This window comes from Halyomorpha halys, unplaced genomic scaffold, assembly GCF_000696795.3.
Source record: "Halyomorpha halys isolate HHAL.00 unplaced genomic scaffold, Hhal_1.1 Scaffold71.1, whole genome shotgun sequence".
In the NCBI taxonomy this organism is placed as follows: domain Eukaryota; kingdom Metazoa; phylum Arthropoda; class Insecta; order Hemiptera; family Pentatomidae; genus Halyomorpha; species Halyomorpha halys.
In genome coordinates, this window is record NW_027107476.1 from 1790882 (window position 1) to 1799414 (window position 8533).

The following is an 8533-nucleotide window of genomic DNA, read 5'->3' on the forward strand; positions in this document are numbered from 1 at the left end:
AAATATACGGGTGTAGGACTAAGACCTATACCAAAACATTTTATCCTGTCTCTATACCTGTACATTTTATCCTGTCTCTATACCTGTACATTTTTAATGCTGTTATTTCATATAATAAAATGTTGATTTTTTTTTTCTTTTACTAAAATCATTACTAGCTAACTTTATTTCCTCATCAATTTCGTTTTTTCTAGTTACCGTATAACCTAAATACTTCAACCTATCTACCTGTTCAAACATATTTCCTCCTATATCCATATCACCGAAATTGTTCGCGTTTCTACTGCTAACCATGTATTTTGTTTTATCGGTATTTATTTCAAGACCTAGTTCCTTACTGGAGTTTATTAACGCTGTTGTATTTAGTTCTATAGTTTCTTTGTCCTGACCCAATAATACCAGATCATCAGCATACCCAAGCACCTGTATTTTACCACCCAAAGTTAAATCCTTTTCGGTATTCATCACACTTTTAATGACGTATTCTAGTGCTAGATTAAATAAAATAGGTGTTGAGGAATCTCTTTGTTTTAAACCTTATCGGAGCTGGAATTTCTCAGAATAATGATTACCGATTCGTTCTTTACTTTTTAACGTTTCGGTCATGTACATCCGTATGTGATTTACTGACTTCTTTGGTATTCCCTGTTCAATCAGAATATTATACAGACGAGAGGTAGGTATAACTAATACAGTATATAATAAATACATACAAACCTACATTTTTTCACCTAGTTTAGTAACTTCTGCTTGTGATTTTTGTTAATTCTCCACGATAACTCTTATAACTAAATTCCACAAAATTTTATACTTTAGATTATTTTTTTTTTTTTTCCAACAAGCCGAATGTCTTCATACCAACTTATCAATTAAAGAAAAAATCGAGAAAAAAAATCTATATAGCTTGAAAGTTACAAGACCTACTGAATCGTTACAAAAATTCCTTACTCAAATAGAGCGCAATATGAACTGATTGCTGACTAACAGCTTACTAATCAATCAATCCATAGGAGAATTGTGTACCATTAAAATAAATAAAATAGAAAAATTGGTCATCTATGCCATTTTCATACCTGAACTTTAATGTTTAAAAGTAATACAGTTTAGTCAAATTGCAATTACCGTTTATTAAAATTACATTTATGAGTAATTGTAATAAGTTCTAAATTCTATTTATTTCTACTTAATATATAAGTAATTTTAATTAATTCTAAATTCTAATTATTTCTACTTATTATATTAGTAATTGTTATTAATTCTAAATTCTAATTATTTCTACATATATTTAAATAATTATAATTAATTCTAAATAGTTATTATTTATACTTAATGTAGAAATAATTATAGACTAATTTATTTTAATGAATCATGATGTAAACCTGTTTGCAAAAGATGATTGTATATATTTACTGCTCCCCCCAAGTATTTGATATTATGCCAGTAATAGTACAAGAGCCTAAGAGGAGAAAAAAGGCAGTTATTTCACTCCAATTTTTGATTACTTAATTGAAAACTACGTATAAGTACTAGTCAAAACTGATGAGTCTGCCATGTAAGATAGGTCGAATAAAAAATGACGGCTGTTTCAAAACGTTAAAAATAAATATTTTTTTATTCGGAGCTCTATATCTTTACAACTACCGACAACAATAGAAAATCTAAGAGAGCATCATTTAAAGTAGAGTAAATTTGCTAAAACTTAAGCTCTAATCCAGCTATTTACGTTCAATAGTTCTCGAGGTATAGCTTTTTAAAAAGCAACATTTCATAAAAATGTTGTATGGAACGTACCGAAATCTCAGTAGTTAGTTGATTTATTTTGTGAAATCTATATCTCAGGAACTATGTGACGTACAGATGTCTATTCGCTCTATATCATAAAAACTACCAACAACACTAAAAAATCTAAGAGAACATTATTATCATTATAAAGAAGAGTAAATTTGCTGAAATATTAGCCCTAAAAAAGCTATTTACGTTCAATAGGTCTCGAGATATAGCTTTTTAAAAAGCAAAATTTCTTAAAAATCTACTGAAAGATTAGTAATTAGTTAATTTATTTTGTGAAATCTATATCTCAGGAACTATGTGACGTACAGATGTCTATTCGCACTCAAATTAAAGCTAGTGTAATGAGCTATAAAGTAGTTTATGACGTTTATTTCCGTAGAAGTAGTAGTTTTCATGAAATTTGCTAAAATATATCGATTTATATTCATATGTGAATATCATAAAAATACTACTCGTACGAAGATAAGTGTCGTAAATTACTTTATAGTAAGTTAAATTTCTTTTATTTTGAGTGTTGGCAGACGTATGTGCGTCTTATGGGTCTAGAGATATTTTTTTTTTCAAGAGTCCAACATTTTATACGAACAACTAGAAATTAACATTTTGTGAGTTTATTTTGTCAAATATCATAAAAACTACTACTCCTACAAAGATAAACATTATTTACTATTTTGTAGTCAATTTAACTAGCTTTAATTTGAGCGCTGGCAGACATCTGCACGTCCTTTGGTTTCTGAAATAAAGTTCTTCTTAAATCAAACTTATTGTCGGAATAACTATAAATCAATTTATTTTAGCAAATATCATGAAAATTACTAATCCTGCGAAGGTAAAAGTCATAAACTACTTGATGATACATTAAACTAGCTGCTTTAATTGGATTACTAATAGACATCTGTACTTCACATAGTTCCTGAGATATAGATTTCTCAAAATAAATTAACTTTCTACTGATATTTCAGTACATTTTTATGAAATGTTGCTTTTTAAACGGCTATATCTCGAGAACTATTGGACATAAATAGCTCTATTATGGCTCATATTTCAGAAAATTTACTCTTTTTTAAAATTATGTTCTTTTAGATTTTCTAGTGTTGTTGTTAGTTTTTAAGATATACTTGGCAGACTCATCAGTTTTGAATAGTAATTATAGATATTTTTCATTAAAATAATCAAAAATTGAGGTGAAATAACTGCCTTTATTTCTTCCCGGCTCTTGTACTATGAAGTATAGCAAATGTACGTAGAAATCCATTGACAATAAAGGGATTTTAAATTTTTTTATTGAAATCCTTTTATCCAGAAGTAAAATGGTTTATCGATTAAATGTTTCCACTTACATTTTTTTTTTTTGTCAAGCATTTTTAGCGAAAAATCCATTAATAAAATTAATTTACAATTACGTATAGGTACAGATAATTTATTATGTATACAGGTAAAATTTTAGTAAGTATGCATTTGACATTGACTAAGGTGAGATAGGTGCATTTGAGATATCGCTTTATTTCTCTTGTTTCCTTATCCTTATCAAAAATAATTTCATCGCTTTCTGATAATGAAGGTCTTTATCATGATCTACCTCCAAGCATCTTGTTATTTAAAAAAATCGAATTTTTGTCTCATGTATTGATATGTTGCAATGGTGTTTTTTCATTATTATTGATTTATTGAATAGTTGCCGGCTATCTTCCGACCTAGTGTTTATAATTCCATATAAATCAAGGTAAGTTAAATAGATCTAGGACAACAGTTGATATATTACCATTGGGCGATCTTGGGACTTATAAATATTTCAAAATTTTGCAAGTTTAAACAACTGAACTAAAAAAGTTTTGTGGGTTAAAGTTTATTTTTTGATTTTCCGCAAAGTTGCAAAAATCCGAATTTTATTAAAATTCGTGTGAAATCTGAGTCGTAACGTTAAGTTAATATTTATTTAGCCTAATATTTAAGCTGATACATCCTGCTCATTTAGTTTAGGATTTAATAGCTTAAATCGTGGCAATATGGAAAATAGTTTTTCATAATAAATAATTTTGTTATTTTATGATATTGGTATTATGAATCCTGTTTTTTTTCAAACAGATTACTGTGTTCTTATTAAAAAAATTAACTATTTTACTGAATATTAATTTAGGTGTGATCTTATAAAATAGTACTAAAGTCGTAGTATTTAGCAATTAATATTCTTATTTACATTACTTTTCATTTCAACTAATGTGGTTTCAACTCGTTACACAGCTTTTGTGAGCATTTGAATGTCGATTTTGTCCAACAATAAACCTTCATATTCAATCAAGAAAAAAATTAGCACCCTTCAGATTTTTAAGTGTTAAGGTTTACACGCTACGATAAATACTATTAACTCATCGTATCAATAGGATCATTACGATTTATCATTTAGTTTAAACAGGACATTTTAGCGATTTATGAAGTTGGATTCGGATTGGATAGTTGGCAGCTCGGGTAAAAAACGATTTATCAAACGCAGTAGTTCGGTGAGGTGGAGGGTAGATGTCAGATAAACGGGACCTGATTGTGCGGGATTGGACAGAGTATTTGAATTGCAGGTTTTCTAGGATGTAAGAGGAGTGTTGAGTACTAATTACTTGGAATAAATAGGAAGCTAGGAAATACCGGCATCGGAAGTATGGATAGATCCACTTCAGCTCGGCGTAATACTGAGTTATGAGCGTACCTCTGGTGGTCCCGAAAATATATCGTATTGTACAATTCATAAGACGTTTAAGTTTTGATTCGAGATTACCCGAGAGTCCACCATATACTCGACAGCCATAGTCAAAGTGGGGGGGGGGAGACAAGAGAGGAAACTGAGAGTTGACGGGTTTTAGGTGGAAGGAGATAACAGATTATATTGAATTGCTTTAAGGTAGCTATGGTTCGACGGGGAATTTAGGGAAGTGTGGTTTTCAGGATAAAGTTTGATCAAAACCAAGATTTTTGACTGACGTATGTTATGAGATAGGAGTATTGTTTAGGAAAAGGTTTGGGAGTCCTGAGATAGATTTAAGGAGAGAGGGATAGCTTTAGTCCATTAAAAGGTTAAGGTAGGGGATTCAATTATGATAGCTTTAGCCTTTAAGGCATTTAACGTAACTTTATTGTCTGTTGCCCAAGTGCTTATACTATTGATGTCTTGTAGTTTTAGAATGGCGTCATGAGGATATACTATACTCTTGCATAGAATTATGACAATACAATGGTGTGGAAATCATGAGCTTTATTTTATTTTTGTTTTTGTTTTTCCTACCTCTAATTGATATAGCTACAAGATACCACGACATCTCCCAAAATAATGTATCGTGTGGCCATATGTCGAGCTATCAATGCCTGGTACCGGTAATTTGTCTTTCCAAACACTCGGTGCAATGTTTGACAAATGTTGTTGCATTGGCTTAAAAGTAAATCTTCGTCTACACCCAAGTCTAAGAGACTTAATCAGAGCTAGGAGAAGAGTATGTAAGGTATGGTAGGCTGGGAAACGTCCATCTGATATACTGATATTTAGCTGATATAGAATGAATGTCAAACACATCCAAAAATTTAATAGGCCAAGCTACAATGAATAGCCTTTCGATAGGTAATGGAAACTTATGGAAGCATATTAGAGAGGTGTGAGCACCCCTCCGAAAATTTGGTCGAATAAATAATTAATAAATATAAATGATATCCGACAATTAAGTCATTGTTTTATTTATAACTAATTTTCCCCAACTCTGATTATAACCTAACTCCATAAACACTACTTTGGTATTGGACCCGCCAAGCTATTTTTTAGTGGTTGTGAGTTGTAACCAGACACCTTAAACTGAGTCGTATTTATAGAAATTTAGGCTCGACCTCTAAACAGGAGGGTTGGGTTTTGTTTATCTTATTTGAGCGAGCGGAAGTCGGCAGATGTGACCCAATAAAAAGAGTAATATAGGACACTCGGTCATAAAACATGATAACAAAAAAAAACTTTTACAACGCAAAAATGTTTGTTAATTACAATGTATCATAAGCATAAGTAAAAAATTCCTTCGATTCACAGTAAATGTTAAAGACAATATTTTACGAGTGAGTGTCTTATAGAATAATAATAATCGATGTGTTTTTCAAAAGTGTGGTACATATACCTCCTTGGGGTACAGGAAGAATTTGATGGGCTTGATGCACTTCTCCAAATTGCGTCTGGTGTAACAATTAATTTCCTATTTTTTAATAAACAATAAATTATTTACATATTTAAAAATACGTATGAATTAATAAAAAACTTAAAACTATTCATTATTGTTTCCTTAATTTTTTTGTAAGTTAAATTTGTCTTTCAGTGGCACAAATTTAGCTGTATGCACCCGTTTGAGGCCAACAGATCTTAATCGCTATACTTCCAGGCCGGGAAATTAAATTTTCCGTAGGAAGAGCAGCTTTTGAGAGATTTCTATTAATGAGGTTTCACTATAAATGCAATTTTTTTAGACGAGGGGTGCTCAATATTATGAAAACAATAAAAGTGGTACATATGTTGCAGGGAAATAAAAATGGATATTTGATCAAATCCTTAATATAGATTATCAGTTCACGGAAGATGTTTAAGTAACTCCGTGGAGGGATTTCCCTAAAGAAAGCAAGTGATTTGAATAAATCCCTCAAATGTTATTATGAAAAGATAGAGCAGGGTTTTATTCGAGTTTGTCACCCGGGACTGCTTTACAAACTCCGGAAATTCCTACCTTCTACATACTTCCTCTTCATTCGTTCCTTTCTCACTGATAGATCATTCCAAGTAAACCATAATGGTTACTATTTATCCCTCTATTCTCAGTTCACTGGTGTTCCTCAAGGTAGTATCTTCGGTCCCATCCTCTACACAGTCTATAAAGCTGACATCCCAACCAATCCTAACTCTACCCCCAACGTATGCCGATGACACATGTGTGCTCGCAGTTAATAATAACCCTTTGATTGAATCCCAAACTCTCCAGTCCCATATCGCAACCCTGGAATAATGATGCCGAAACTTGAGGATAAAAATAAATCTCATCAAATCACCTCTTCCTTGTAAACCTGCCGACTGCCTTACATACTTAAATAATCTTTTTCCTGCCCCTCTAGAACAGGTCCGCTACCTTGGACTATTAACTTGGAATCCTCACGTTTCCTGAAAAGACAGGATACGCATGTCGATTCCGACTATTACAGCACTTACTAGACAAACGGTCTAAACTTCCAAATCATTACAAAATACTGATCTACATGGCAATAATAAGGCCTATCTGGACATACTTAGTTGAGCTTGGGGGCTCCACTAAACCTTCGAATTCCTCTTTACAATCCAAATTCCTTCGTAAAATCCTCAATGCTCCTTACTTTGTCACGAATAAAATCATCCATAAAGCCCTTAATGTTGCTTATGTAACCGAACTATATATTAATCCTTCCATTATAAACTCCCTAACCACTCAAACCCACTAGTTTCTAACCTTGCTTCCACTTTCATTCCTGACAATTCGCTGAGGCGCCTGAAAAGAAGATGGCCTCGAGACCTTATATTGTAAAAATGTTTTTAGAGTGCTACCAATAGGTAGTTTCTCTATATGCCAGTATCATACACTCATGATCTTACTTCAAATTTACTTGTTGTATTTTATCTACAGTTTTAATGTCAATAAATAAATTTAAAAAATAATATATTAAAATTATTTATTCATTAAACCATGCATTATTAAATGTAGAGTTGAAACAAAAATTATTTGTATGAAATAAATTTGTGTATTTGTGTGTGTATTTATATTCAGTTTAATCTCAGTAATCCGAATCAATTGCTGAAGAGGGTGTTACAATTACTGAAAAGCTTGGATAACAGAAAATATTAGGAAACATTATGTGAAAAACTTCAACAATATGAATATACACAGCTGTTATTTAATTAAATTTTTTATTTATATTTTATTGGAAATTTGATTGTTTGAAGTATTAAAAAATTAATATTTTTTGAAGAAGTTGGGTTTTTTTTGTTACGCTGATACTTTTGCAGAAACTTCTCTCTGCTGCTTCTCTCAGACATTTTAAGAGGACTTGCTGCCACGGTAAACCATTCTCAGTAGCCCACTTCAGACAGTGAAAAAAAGTATAAATAAAAAACTCTTTGTATGGATTTATTTAAAATATTTATTTAGTTCACCAACAAAATTTTTATAAATATTTCTACTATTAATTACATACGTTTTACGATATCAAATGATTAATAAAATAGAAATTATGTATTTCCAATTCCAACAAAATACATTATGAACACTTTCATAGGGATTAGATCACCCGATATCGAAACTGTGTAAACATTTCCACTTTCGATATTAGCGGTGATTACAATAACTTTCCTATTGATCGAAAAGTGAAAAATGTCCTTCTATTAAAAAAAAAAAAAAAATCCTGCTGTTTTGTCTTAAAAAAGTAACTTTTCTTTTATTCCTGTTCGGAGTACCGGAGTTCGGATAACCGAAATTTCACTGTATTAACCTTCCGTCGGGCGCAACTAATCTGTGAGATATGGTGTCACTGTTTTGTTGTGGCAAATCTCTGTGCTTCACAGTAGAGGGCGGACCTGCGCAGTATCTTCCCGCTCCCCTCCCACCACTGTTGGGGTGGCGGCATTTTTTTTTCAGTATGGTCACTGACATCGTTAGAGTGTTTTTAATCTGAGAGATTAGTGCGCCCGATCACGTAAGTTTTTTTATTT

The 8533-nt window shown here is 31.5% G+C and overlaps 2 protein-coding genes across 4 annotated transcripts in view; one reads left to right on the plus strand and one right to left on the minus strand.

Moving 5' to 3' along the window:
- The window catches only part of LOC106692768 (uncharacterized), a gene marked incomplete at its 3' end in the record, with an annotated part of 123865 nt that overhangs the window by 38539 nt on the left and 76793 nt on the right, over window positions 1–8533 (minus strand).
- The window catches only part of LOC106692771 (folate transporter 1), a 43148-nt gene that overhangs the window by 7520 nt on the left and 27095 nt on the right, over window positions 1–8533 (plus strand). The window contains exon 1 of one of the 2 annotated variants that reach the window (XM_014438903.3): window positions 3373–3514. The exons of the other annotated variant lie outside the window; for it this stretch is intronic. The gene's annotated coding sequence lies outside the window, so the exon portion shown is untranslated. Of the gene's footprint in view, window positions 1–3372; window positions 3515–8533 lie in introns of those variants that run through there. 2 annotated transcript variants of the gene reach the window in all.